Here is a 14,749-nt window from a genome sequence, read left to right on the forward strand (position 1 = left end):
AATGAACATGCAAGGAAATTAGGATTGTTTTTAATTTTCACTTTTCTCTTTATTTATTGAATTATAAAGGTTTGTCAAATATAATATATATTTGCATGTATATCCTATATGAAGGTTAACAGGAGTGGCAGGAGGGTTGTTGATGAATTCTGATCTCAAGAAGGAATGATAGCAGATTTGAAACCACACAGACCCTTAATGAGAGATTTAAACATTTTGAGCTGTCTATAGAATCATGATAATGCCTACCCATTATACATATGATGATTAAGCATCTAAGAGCATAAAGCTCTTAGATGTGTCCTAGCACATTGTATAAGTTGCATTATTGCCTCCATTTCTTCAATTTCCCTTTGTGCACAAAACTCTTTGCTTTGTGCCTTTACAGTGTTCTCCTACTGTGAACAGAATATACTCCCTTGCCCCTTGACTTGGGTTTGGACATACAGCATGCTTTGCCAATAAAATGAAGCAGATTATGATGCATGCCAGTTCCTAGTTGAGACCTCAAGAGGCCTTATCTGTTTCTACTCTTCTCTTGCTTCTTGACCATCACTGTGAGAATATGCTGGGGTTAGGTTGCTATTCTCAGGAGAATAAGAGACATGTAAGGTGGAAATGCTCTACTTAAGCTACCCCAGCCTAGAGCAGAGCCCTCACCACACCCCTGCACAGCCAACCCCCTAGACAGATGAGTACGGTTACCCAGGGTGTGAACTGAGACACTCAGACAAGCCAGCCTACATTACCCAACCCCCAGAAACATTAGCTCTCATAATAAGTATTATTTGTACGTATATAAAAATTGAATTAAACTACTGACTATTGAGGTAGTTTGTTACATGGCAGTTACTGATAACATTCATAATAGGTACCTAGTAAGATCTCTTCTAATAAGATGAAGAGTTGAAAACCACGACACATGAATAGCTCAACTGTTGTACCAGTTTGGCTTCTTAACAACAGCTCTTTGTACAATCCATGACTGAGGCTATAGGCACTCTTAAAAAAAATCTAGAACTGATATGTGAATTCAGCAAAGTCACAGGATACAAAATTAATGTACAGAATCAGTGCATTCTTATACACTAATAATGAAGCAACAGAAAGACAAATAAAGAAACTGATCCCATTCACAATTGCACCAAGAGTCATAAAATACCTAGGAATAAACCTAACCAAAGATGTAAAAGATCTGTATGCTGGAAAACTGTAGAAAGCTTATGAAGGAAATTGAAGAAGATACAAAGAAATGGAAAAACATTCCATGCTCATGGATTGGCAGAATAGACATTGTAAAATGTCAATACTACCCAAAGCAATCTACATTCAATGCAATCCCAATCAAATTTCACCAGCATTCTTCTCGAAGCTAGAACAAGCAATTCTAAAATTTGTATGGAACCACAAAAGACTTCGAATAGCCAAAGTAATATTGAAGAAGACCAAAGCGGGAGGCATCACAATCCCAGACTTTAGCCTCCACTACAAGCTGTGATCATCAAGACAGCATGGTATTGGCACAAAAACAGACACATAGACCAATGGAATAAAATAGAGACTCCAGAATTGGACCCACAAAAATATGGCCAACTATCTTGATAAAGCAGGAAAGAATATCCAAAGGAAAACAGTCTCTTTAACAAATGGTGCTGGGAGAACTGGACAGCAACATGCAGAAGAATAAAACCAGCCCACTTTCTTACACCATTCACAAAATAACTCAAAATGGAATAAAGGACCTGAATGTGAGACAGGAAACCATCAAAACCCTAAAGGAGAAAGCAGGAAAAAACCTCTCTGACCTCAGCCGCAGCAATTTCTTACTTGACACATGCCCAAAGGCAAGGGAATTAAAGCAAAAATGAACTAGTGGGACCTCATGAAGATAAAAATCTTCTGCACTGCAAAGGAAACAATCAACAAAACTAAAAGGCAACCAACGGAATGGGGAAAAGATATTTGCAAATGACGTATCGGACAAAGGGCTAGTACCCAAATGTATAACGAACTCACCAAACTCCACACCCAAAAACAAATAATCCAGTGAAGAAATGGGCAGAAAACATGAATAGACACTTCTCTAAAGAAGACATCCAGATGGCCAACAGGCACATGAAAAGATGCTCAACGTCCCTCCTCATCAGGGAAATACAAATCAAAACCACACTCAGATATCACCTCACGCCAGTCAGAGTGGCTAGAATGAACAAATCAGGAGACTATAGATGCTGGCGAGGATGTGGAGAAAAGGAAACCCTCTTGCACTGTTGGTGGGAATGCAAACTGGTGCAGCCACTCTGGAAAACAGTGTGGAGGTCCTCAAAAAATTAAAAATAGATCTACCCTATGACCCAGCAATAGCACTGCTAGGAATTTACCCAAGGGATACAGGAGTGCTGACGCATAGGGGCACTTGTACCCCAATGTTTATAGCAGCACTTTCAACAACAGCCAAATTATGGAAACGGCCTAAGTGTCCATCAACAGATGAATGGATAAAGACGTTGTGGTTTATATACACAATGGAATACTACTTGGCAATGAGAAAGAATGAAATCTGGCCTTTTGTAGCAACGTGGATGGAACTGGAGAGAGTTATGCTAAGTGAAATAAGTCATACAGAGAAAGACAGATAGCATATGTTTTCACTCCTATGTGGATCCTGAGAAACTTAACAGAAGACCATGGGGGAGGCGAAGGGGGAAAAAAAAGTTTACAAGAGAGGGAAGGAGGCAAACCATAAAAGACTCCTAAAATACTGAGAATAAACTGAGGGTTAGTAGGGGGTGGGAGGGAGGGAAAGTGGGTGATGGGCATTGAGGAGGGCATCTGTTGGGATGAGCACTGAGAGTTGTATGGAAACCAATCTGACAATAAATTTCACATTTAAAAAAAAGTACTGGGAGATTCCCTCCAGCAGCTGAGAGTTGATCTCCAGGCCTCTCTTTCTCTGGTAAGGTCTCCTCAAATTCCATTATTTAGTACCCAGATTCTTGCTCTTGGCCCAGCTATGCAGACTTTCATCATGGTGTCCCAACAGCTTGGCTTTTTTATTTTGATTGCAGCTGGTCACTCTGTCATATGATATTCAATTTTATACCAGTAGCTCAACACCTGTCCCACCACATCTCCATACTCAACCCAAACTCTGAGGACATGATTTCTGACTTCCCTTTATGTGGGAAGAAAGACTAAGCAAGAATTACCCAGTGTGCTAATAATGGCTTAAGTAGTACTCTCATTGTAACTTTTTTTGGATTCACTTGACTAAATAATTCTATTGTCGTATGAGGGCAAAACAAGCATTTAGCTGAGTTTTGTCAAAATTGTCTTCTCCGACAAATGGGAGTCCAGAACATTGGAATCCCGTAAGCCTGCTCTGGGCAGAGGGTATAGCAGGATCACTATTTGGGTCTACACAGTACAGGAATAAAGAAAGTCCAAGAGACTATGTCCCCAAATGAAACCAACATCATGAGCCAAGTAGACAGTTCAACTAAAGTGCCAGTACAAAGGATTAGGCAAAGAGGTACAATCCAATAATGAGGAAATAGGTCAGCGACCAGGAATCCTAGTCCTTTTAGGAATAAAATGATTTCCACTGGAAAAGGAAAGGGGTCCTGAAGAACATACCTAAATTGTTCATAGAGCTACTAGGCAGTCAGCTATGACAGGGGAAAGAGCTCTCCATGTCACCTGTCAATTCCTCAATGAACTATAAATCAACCAATCATTACTGTCAGAAGACCTGTAATGGTTCTTGGACTGTGTATATAATATACATTCAAAAAGTGAGTCTTATCCTGCCATCTTTCTTCCAATTGCTCCCAATCGTTTCACAGTAGGAAAGGGAACAAAACAATTGCCCTCACTCGCCAGACCTTGGGGACAGCTCAACTTTCCTATTTCCCAGAGATACCATGGAGGTGTAGTTGACAGAGGAGAGAACTTCTATCTGTATATGAAGAAAATTGTTCATATCTGCCCACGGGCCATGTGTTGTCACAGAGTTTTAACACAGAAGTTGGGGAGAAAAAAAGAAAGCTATATGACCAAGAAGGGATAATCTTTCAATAGCTTGAATTAGTGGAGACCTAGGTATAAATGCAGTTTCAAATGTCTAGTAAATCCTATTGCCCTTCAAAAATATCTTGCATCTTTTCCTGAAACTGTGTCATTAGAGATTCATTTTTCTGGGTACAAGAATACCTTAAATACTTCTCCCAGAGTACTCTATTCTAATATAGAGGTCCTTGGGAGAAGTAAGGATCCATGAGTCATTTAAACCTTAGTGGCAATTAGCTTAATAGCCGGAGGTTGGGGATAGTCAGGCAGACCTGTTGAATTCCATGGTGGATATTGTATGGCCCCGAGCACTGTGAAAATGATGGGAGAGTAGGGACCAGGAGACACGAGAGTAGAAAGTGAGAAGAAACACAAGAAGTGAGAACAATTTTACACACTTAATGATTAGAATGTTGGAAACAAATAGAAGGAGAAAGGACAAGCCAGGATTGAACATTAACATTTTCCTCAGAGGATTGTCTGGAGGACAAGCCAAAATGGATGTAAACCTGCTAGGTGTAAAACATCTAGCATAATGCTTGACACACACCAGACACCCAATACATGACAACTATCATTACTTTTTATATAAGTCTCATTTCCCTAAGAAGATGCCTGTGTTCTTAGAACAAGTGCCAGGATACCAGTCTTTGAGATCAAATCCTGAATCTCTTAACTTCATCCACACCCAGTCTTCAGTCCTTATTCTACCCAAGCCTCCTGCTACCATGTCTCTTGCCCCTATCCCACTTAAGCCCTTTCCTTCCCTTCCATTTGGATGTAACATCTGGTTCCATGGTCCTTCCTTCTTATCTATTCTCCTTTTACTTCCTTGTTCAGTGTTTACATGAACATAACTTACTTTCTGAAATAAACCACCCTCCAGACTCTCCTCCTATATACTGTCCCCCTTATGAAGAGTTTTCTAATCTGTCCTGGATTCATAGACACAACATTACAGAAAGAAACTTATACTTTTAGCAAACCTGAATGTTAGATCTGATGCTTCCCTTGATCACTGTGTGACTGTGAAAAACAGTGATCATCTCTGTGCCTCAATTTTCTTATCTATACGACATTTCTTACCCTATTTATTTAGCATTCAACCTATGTGTGCTGAACACGTACTAGGTAAAAGGTACACTGTAGGGAGTGTGAAAATAGGCCTGGTCATTCTCTCCACAGAGCTTATAGTCCAGGGTAGGAGGAAACAAATTCACACAAATAATGTAAATAAATATAAAATAATAAATGTGATTTAAAATAAAGGTAAAATATCAACTGTGGCAGGTGCTACGAGAAAGGGGTGGTGGGGATATAACAGAAGGATTTTACATAGTTATGGGATCAGAGAAGATTGACTCCTGAGGAAGTGATTTTGAGCTAGGGTTTGAAGAACCAGTATGAGTGAACTGGAAAAGGAAGAGAAAATGATTCTGGGAAAATGGAACAGCATTTTGAAAGGTTCTGTATTTATGTGGTAAATTGATAAGACTTGGTATTGGATTATATAGAAAGTTGGAGGAAATTAAAGTTTTATAATGGGCTCCTTGCTTTCTAGTGGATGAATGATAGCCTTGTACTATGTGTCCCTTCTTGGGGTGCCTGGGTTGTTCAGTCGGTTGAGCATCTGATTCTTGATTTTGGCTCAGGTCATGATCCCATGTCAGACTCAGTGCTGAGTATGGAGCCTGCTTCAGGTTCTCTCCCTCTCTCTCTCTCTCCCTACCTCTGCCCCTCTCCCCCACTCGCACTCACTCTCTTTCTCTCTCTAAAATTAAAAAAAAAAACTTAAAACTTTCTTAAAGCGTCTATAACTTTATTCCACTGGAAGCTAACAACTTAATCTACTACAAGTTTATGGTACTGGCAGAAGACATGAGATTCCTGGGTCAGAGAGAGACAAAGGACTTTGTTCTCATGCACAGGCAGTTTCATGTTTGTATCAGTTTCTCTTGCCCCAAAATTGCATGAGGGTGAATGATGTGGCCCAGGTGGGTGCTGAGCACACATTGGTTCCTATCACAGCTGAGAACCTCCAAGCTTAAGAAATGCAAATCCTTCATAACAGGTTGGCACAAACCTGCCCTTGTCCTAGAAAGACATATGATCTTTATTTTACTGGACAAGCAAATCTGCTCTTTGTTCGAGAGGTTGACACTCATTATAGAAATATCCTTAATAAGACAGTCCACAAAAAAGGCTGTGAGTGCCCTGCTCACAGATGTGCAAAAATATGAAAGACCCAGAGGGAATTGTCTTTCTATAGTGGTAAACCCTGGAAAACAATCTTGCAATTATACGGCTATCCTGAGGTTTTCTATGAGGATCAAACAACACAGTGTAAGCTAAACTGACTGCAAAGTAAGAAGCATTAGTAACCATGCCACCCCCTGTCCTTCATGAAGTCACCCTATATGCTTCACTTGAAGTTTTGCAATCAACAAGAAGGAAAGGAATACAAGAAGGAAATTAACATTTGGGAGTAAGTGAATTACTAGGTATTTTCCACATGCCAGGTTGAATGTTAACACACGCTATCTTATTTAGTTTTCACAATCAGATTATAAAGTTTTATCTTTATTATGTGTATAAGAAATTGAGCTTTGAAGAGGTTAAAAAAACTTTTTCAGAGCCCCTCGTTTGGTAAGTGATGTGCAACAGCCATTCAATCCTAGGTCTCTTCTCTCCTTCAGCCCATAGCCTTAACTATTTTGTCACATTATATGCCTTTTTGCTACATTTGATCTTCACACAAACTTACAGGGTTGGATTATCATCTTCATCTTTCACAAAAGAAAACTGAAGGCTTGAGACATTGAGTAATTAGCTTGGCTTTACATTCAGCGAGATGGAGATGTGATGGGCCTCCCTTCCTGAGTCCCACCAATTAAAACGCCAGTAAGCAAAGAAGAGGGGTCATGGTAAGGACTACCTGGCCCTGACCAATAAAGGCAGAATTGGCATCTATTTTGGTTCATTATAGACTACCTTGAAATCTATAATAGTCCTGAGTACGTTTTTAGTGAATGTATTAGAAATGATGCCTTCTCAGGTATTTCTTAGAAAATACGCAGACAAGCCTTCTTTAGAATTTTTGCTATAATAAAGCATTTGCAAACACTTTCAATAACATCAATAAGATACTGGCTAAATAAATTATGGAATATCCATGCTGTAAGACAATATGTTAGCCGTATGTTAACATAAAAGATCCTGTGTTAACCATTTATATATGTATGTAAAGTTATGGCATCCAAAGGGATCTTTACATTTCATTTTTTATACTTTGGTACTGTTTGAATCTTTTACAGTAAGAATGCTTTTCTATGTCACTTATAAAATTAAATGAAAAGACAAAAAAAAGCTTAATCTCCACTTGTATTTGTCCCTTCCAAGTGTCTTCCATGTCCACAGTTTGTTACAAGGACACATTTCCATTTATTACTACATGATCTACATTTAAACCAAGTGCTTGAATTTTGCATGGGCCCAAGTACCTTTTAACATTGCCCATGGAAGGATTGTCATTTAAAATATGTTTTGTACTGCTTTTGAAACACATTTAATCTTTTCTCCATTAATCTGCTTTCCCTAAACCTTTCCCTAATTCTTCTCAAGGATTTCCCACCTGCTGTGCAGGATATACAACAGAGTGACTCTAATCATGTTTAGAATTATTTTTATCAATTTAATCCATATTTGGCAGTTATTTTCATTCCAAAGTCTTAGACATTTTAGGCTGTATGCTGATCAATTTCTCAGTGTTACGTGACATTGGCAACAGATAAGATAATAACTGGATAATTATCTTCTGAAAAATATGTTAGCTCTTCACATAGGCTAAGCTAAGCTTGGATCTATGCACTGAATATGTTTTAGACCTTCCAGTCATGGAGGTTCTCTACAACCAAAAATAATACCTTTTCACTACATTATATACAGGCTGCATATGTTTTGAAGTCTTTTTCATGAGCTTACGGGCTCATTTTTTTGCTGATTTATGGGCTACTTTTTGATGCAAAATCCAGTTTGAGACTTTAAATAGAATGGGAAAGTCAGATGGCTCAACATTTGAGACTGCACCTGCTTAGATTTGAACAGGACTCTCTTTTGTCCTTGAAGGAACGGAGAGTCAGTTTCTCCTGGTTTGGTCATCCCCACACCCATTAGCTGCAGATGCTGGGTCTTCCTCCTAATTTTGCCCTTTATCTGTAGCATGCCCATCACTATTTTTTCATTTTCACAGAACCAGGAGCCTTTGGGAATGTGTGGGTAAAGCAGTGAGACTGGCATCAGAGAACACAGCTCTTGGTCACTAGGTGGGCACAGAGCTGCAGGGAGACAAGGCAGGCACCACTGGATGCATTGTTTGATTTGCTTGTTTGTTTGTTGTTCTTTTCTCAGGAATGAAAATCCATGAAATGATACCTGGTAGCTCTGATAAGAAGCTCTTGTATTTTGAGGTATTTTAGGGTATATTTCCAACATTGTGACATTCATAAAATGGAAGTTATACCAAATAACCTTGTTCTACTGCTGTCATAAAACACTAAAAATTCTTTACATAAATAAAACCTCACCAGATTGTAGTATTTAGTTACTTTCTATACCCAAGGCTTTATGGGTTTGACCCTGGCCCTGCTTCTTATCACCTTATGTGACAAATAATTTAACCCTCCAAAGCCTCACCTTCATGGCTAAGCATTGGACTTTCCTTATGAAACTGTCATGACAATTAAATGAAATAAAAGTAATCAAACTTGAACCCACTCTACACTTGGACTTCTCTTCATGTGAAATAATTAATCTCATTACTGTTTAAAACATAATACGGGTTTTTTCTGCTCACAATAAAGAGAATCCTGATCAATGTGCCACATTTGATTTTGCTGCTTCCAGCCCCTAGAGCTGTCCTTCAATAGTTTCTGCTTTGTCCTCAGGATTCTCCTGTGGGACAGTGACCATCCATGGGTCCTCCTGCTTCTTCCTCTATATCCTGACAGTAAACCTCTGGCAGAATCTGGAACTTTTCTTCTTTTTGTTTCTTTCTTTTCTCTTCTTTTATTTTTGAGAGAGAGAGAGAGACAGAGCATGAGCAAGGAAGGGGCAGAGAGAGAGGGAGACACAGAATCCGAAGCAGGTTCCAGGCTCTGAGCTGTCAGCAGAGAGCCTGACACAGGGCTTGAACTCACAGACATTGAGATCATGACCTGAGCCGAAGTGGGATGTTTAACCTACTGAGCCACCCAGGCACCCCATTTTCTTTTCTTTACGTTTTTACTTTAATCACCTGGTGTTCATCACGAGTGTACTCTTTAATCACTGTCACCTATTTCCCTCATTCCCCCCACCTCCCCCTCTGGTAACGATCAGTTTGTTCTCTCTAGTTAAGAGTCTGTCTCTTGGTTGCCCGCCCCCATGTCTCATTTTTGCCCTTTACTCATTTGTTTTGTTTCTTAAATTTCACAAATGAATTAAATCATATGGTATTTGTCTTTCTCTAACTTACTTCATTTAGCTTTATACTCTCTAGCTCTATGTTGTTGCAGATGGCAAGATTTCATTCTTTTTATGGCTGAATAATATATATATACATACACACACACACACATACATACACACACACACACACACACACACACACACACACACCCCACATCTTCTTTATCCATTCATCAATCAATGTACACTTGGGCTGCTTCCCTGTCTTGGCTATTGTAAATAATGCTGCTATAAACATAAGAATGCATGTATCCCTTTGATTTCGTGGTTTTTTTATTCTTTGGGTAAATACTCAGTAATGTGATTACTGGATTGTAGGGTAGTTTTGTTTTCAGTTTTTTGAGGAACGTATGTACTGTTTTCCAGAGTGGCTGCACCAGTTAACATTCCTACCAACAGTGCAAGAGGGTTCCTTTTTCTCCACATCTTCATCAACACCTGTTGTTTCTTGTGTTGTTGATTTTAGCCTTTCTGACAGGTGTGAGGTGATATTGTAGTTTTGATTTGCATTTCCTGGATGATGAGTGATGTTGAGCATCTTTTCATGCATCTGTTGGCCATCTGTGTATCTTCTTTGGAGAAATGTCGTTAATTTCTTCTGCCCATTTTTTAATTGGATTATTTGTTTTTGGGTGTTGAGCTTTATAAGTTCTTTATATAATCTGTAACTTTTCTTTCTAATTCTTAGATATTATGTTCCTGAATTCTTACCTTATGTTCTTTTTAATTGCTTCAAAGAGGCAAATCCATGGCTCCTTTCTCTCAACTATTCTACTTGTAGTCTAAATCCTGGAGCTGAGTGCCTACCCTATATTTGTCTCAGACCTGCTGTTGGCATGAAGTTTCTGTCCTGTGGTTTCCTTCATAGTTGCTCCTGTGACTTTCCTTATGAGGATCCCTTACCTGCTACACTTCCTTTCTCTGCAGGCAGGATGAAGCCTCTAAATGCCACGTTTTGCAATTTCTCCAGAGTTCTAAATGAGGTGGACACTCCCAGGGAAAACTTTAACAAATTCTTGTATTTCCTTTCCAATTCCTCTTTCTTATATTCTTTTTCTTTTCCCAGTTTTATTATTAATACAGTAACATTGATATATATGAAGCACCTAGACTTCAATTTTCTCAGATTTCTAAGCCATTTTGTTGAATTTCTTCAAAGCTCCCACTCCTTTCTTATCACTACCTCATTCAGCTGGATATTGTGTGAAATAGTCTATCTGATCCTGACTTGCATGCTCTAAACTGCTGTATTTGCCTAGAGTAGGGCTAGGTTTCCTGAGTACTGAATGGATAAATAGATTTCTTTTGCCTAATATGGCTACTATATATGGTAGCCTCTAGCCACATGTGATTTTTAAATTTAAATTCACTACAATAAATACAATTTAAAGTTCATTTCTTCAGTCATACTATCCACATTTGGCTAGTGGCTACCATATTTGACAGTATAGGTTATAGAATATTTCCATCATTACAGAGAGTTCTGTTGTACAGTATTGCTCCAGGTTGCAAAGTATCAAATTTTGAAAGCAGAGTGCCAATATTCCAATAATGGAAGGAATATGGGTTTAAATATGGTAATTAATTATTGACCCTCAGTTTCATACCTCTGCTTTGCCACCTAACCATGTGACCCTGGGCAAATTATTTTACTTCTTTAAACTTCAGTTATTTCATATCTATAAATGTGTATATGTGATAAAATGTATTACCTACTTCCCTGAGCTATTGTACATGAAAGTGCTTTGTAACTGCAAAAGTCACATCGCATTTTGTTGGGGATTGCAGGTAGGGCATGTTAGGACAAGTGATCACCATGTGTCTATTGCCAACTCTTAAGACAGATGAAAGTATTTCAGGGCTGACCTTCACAATAGGTAGGGAGAGAGATGTGGCAGTGGCCACAGCTCCGCCAACTCCTGGGATTGGCCACATGCTGTTTTTGACAGGTCAGATTACCAAACTTTCCTCTCAACCCAGCTGTACTCAGGGACATACACTGATTGCTTGACTCTATTGACACATTCTGTCCAGGACCACAGTCTTTAAGGACAGTCTGTACCTACCGTTTCACCAGTGCAGATCTGAGTAGCACAAAAGGGCCCTGGTTCCACTTGGTGGCTGTTATCGACAGCCAAGAACCACTTGATTCTTGAGACCAAGTTCAGAGATTCCATTCTGCCTTCTGATGCAAGTGCAGAGGTCTACCACTCACCCGATGATAATGCTGTTGTATAGCATTACTGAGCTGACTCTTAAATAATCTCATCACAAATAACGTGTAAGCCATTTGCAAAGTCCCACAGTTTAAGCCATTTTCCCATAGAGGAGGACATTAGAAACTCAGCCCCTTTTCATTATCCATTTGAATAACTTTTTCAATTTCGAGCTTGCTGCCTAACCATGAAGGCTGAATTATGACTAGATTCTCCCTCTCTTGCTCTCTCTTTCTCTCTTTCCTTGCCTAGTGGGAGCACTAAATAGATAAATAAAAATCACTGCAGATTAATTGTAGGTGCTGTGGGCTAGAAGCCAAACTGAGCTGATCTGCAGCCTCTGAGCTTTGTCTGTCTGGGTCTTTTTTTTTTTTTTTTTTTTTTTTTGGCTCATCATTATAGAGGATTCAATTATAATCTTTCTCCATAAGCACAGCAGAGGTTTGCATACACCAGCCCTGGGGCATTATTCATCATAATGCATTTTGAGAGTGAAAGAAAAAGAAGGAGATGTCTCTGGTTTCCCCTAAAGCTGTATTTTTCATTTGGAGACTTGGTCAAATTTTAGTATTTTTATCCTTCCCCTAAGTCCCTTTCTCAAGCATAAGCTATTCTCAGAGTATCCTCATGAAAATGCCAGAGGATACTGGAGTAGAAAGCCAGGGTTTTGTTGGCATTTGTTGGGGAGGGTCCCTCAAAAAAAAAAAAAAAAGACAAACAAGCAGAGAGAAATGAAAGCCTGGAAATGTGTCCTTTTCCATGCAGGCTTTTGGGACTTGGGATAATCTTGGGGAGGGTTTCCATTGAGAGTCAACCAAATCTGTAAGAGTCTGCTTTCTCTGATGCCTGCAGCCTCTCCTGATACTGACAGCAACCACTGAATGCTTCCTCCTGGCCAGCACTATTCTGAGTGCTCTAAAGGTATTAACCCATTTAAAATCTACATAACTCCTTTGAGGAATATGGCATAATTATTCTCATTTTGCAGAGACAAATGAAGAGGGTTTTTTTTTTCTTTTGAACACTTAGTTCTGTTCACAGAACAGGTAAGTGACTGAGATGGGATTAAAATCTAGACAGCCAGAGCCTCTGCTTTTAGCCTTTTATATACACAGATAATTTCGTGTAAAAATAAGGAAGAAATATTCAAAACTGCTACAGTCTTCACATAGTGGGATGGTTGTGGCTGCCATTTATAACTACTTTCTTCCACTAATCATTCTGTATTACATTCAGCAAGTGGGTTGGCTGGTATGTTTCCTTGCCTGATAGAGTGACCCAAACCTTTCTTCCTGAAGTGTTAACCATAAGCTGTTCTGTCTATATTGGGTTGTTGTGGTTTTCATTTAGTTTAGTCATAGGACAGGGGAGTATTAAGAAGCTTCAGGGGGATTTCTTGCATTGCAAACATATTCCTCCTTTCCCTCATGTTGTGGTAGCAAACCATTTTAGCCCCAGGAGTCAGGTTCAGTCACCCCAGTTAGTAGGGAGAAAAAACTCTTTTTTTGCCTGTTCATTCCGTGTCTTGCAGAACCCCAAATGGCCAGGTGGCAGTTTCAGCTTCCACTTTCAGAGAACTATTGCTGTGTCCCAGAGTGGAAGCATTCCTCCTTTGGAAATTGTGACCTCTAGCACACTTGTGGGGATGGATGCAGAAATAGTTCTAGTAGATCACTAGTGAGAGCAAGCAGTCTCTGTATTTTCACTTCTGGTCACAATGCCATGAAGCCTATCTATGGGAAAAATGGCACCACATATTGGTTGCTGATTTACAGCACCTACTGCCTCCAGGAAGACATTGTCCTAAACAAGATCTTTTTACCTATCTGTCACTGCATCTAAGCCTTAAAAGCCATGCCACTATTCTGTCAGGACAGCCATTTTAGGGGTAATTGGGAAACACAGTGATACCACAAACATGGGCCCATTGCTACATTGCATTTGCTATACAACATGGTTTTTATCAGAAGCTAGGCTATTTAAGTTGTTGTGATGGTGAGTACAGCATTCACCAGTCAATGGATGGTGGATTTACCAGAAATTTTGCAGGGATGGGAAGCAAATCTATATTCAGAGTAAGTGTTTATTCTCCGGTAAGTGAGAATAAAGCTCTGCTCCTTCCATAATGGAAGTGTTCCAGTGTAAACAACCTGCCACCAGGTTGCTGGATGATACCCTCGGGAATGATGCCATATCAGGGGCTCAGCAGGTTGTTGGTAGATTAGGCACTCTGTAGGGGTAGAAGCCAGGTTGGACTTCATGAATAGAAGTCTGTGTGACTGAGCCCAAGCTTAACCTCTATCTTTGTCACCAGGGCTACTTTATTTGTAAGCCCATTGGACAAGGATGGAGGTGGCTGAGGGAAGAGATTCACTGATGTCCACAGGACACTTTATCTTATCCACCTGATTAAGTTTGTGATGATCCAGTTATTCCAAAATATACATATGTTCTGCATTGTTGAATGGAAATGTGGTAGGAATCATCATGCCTCTATCTTTCAGGTCCTAGGTGGTGTCACTAATCTCCATAATCCACTTAGAAATGTGGTTTTGCTTTTGACTCACTATTGTCAGTGGCTACCACTTGGCCATTGTTACCATACCTCTCAGTTAATGGGTCAAGGAGCCAATATGGAAATTCTCTCAGTTTCTTAGTATTTCTATTCCAATTATGCATTCTAGGCCTCGTTTAGTGGTAGCAGTTCTCACTGTTGTTAATGGCCTTTAGAGAACAACCACCACAAATCTCTTTGAGGAGGCTGAAGCCCCCTAAATTTGCAAATGTATTTTTCACAGCCTTAATAAACAGGGTGCATTTATAACTCTGCAAGGGACATGATGAGGGAGTGGGCGAGCAGGTCTTAACTTATATGAAATCCACTGTGACGTTCTAGTCTCTCTAAAATTGTAGATACTTCCCTCTGCAACATACTAAGGAAGTTGTGGCATTCCAACTTC

Source organism: Lynx canadensis, chromosome B3, assembly GCF_007474595.2.
Source record: "Lynx canadensis isolate LIC74 chromosome B3, mLynCan4.pri.v2, whole genome shotgun sequence".
NCBI lineage: Eukaryota > Metazoa > Chordata > Mammalia > Carnivora > Felidae > Lynx > Lynx canadensis.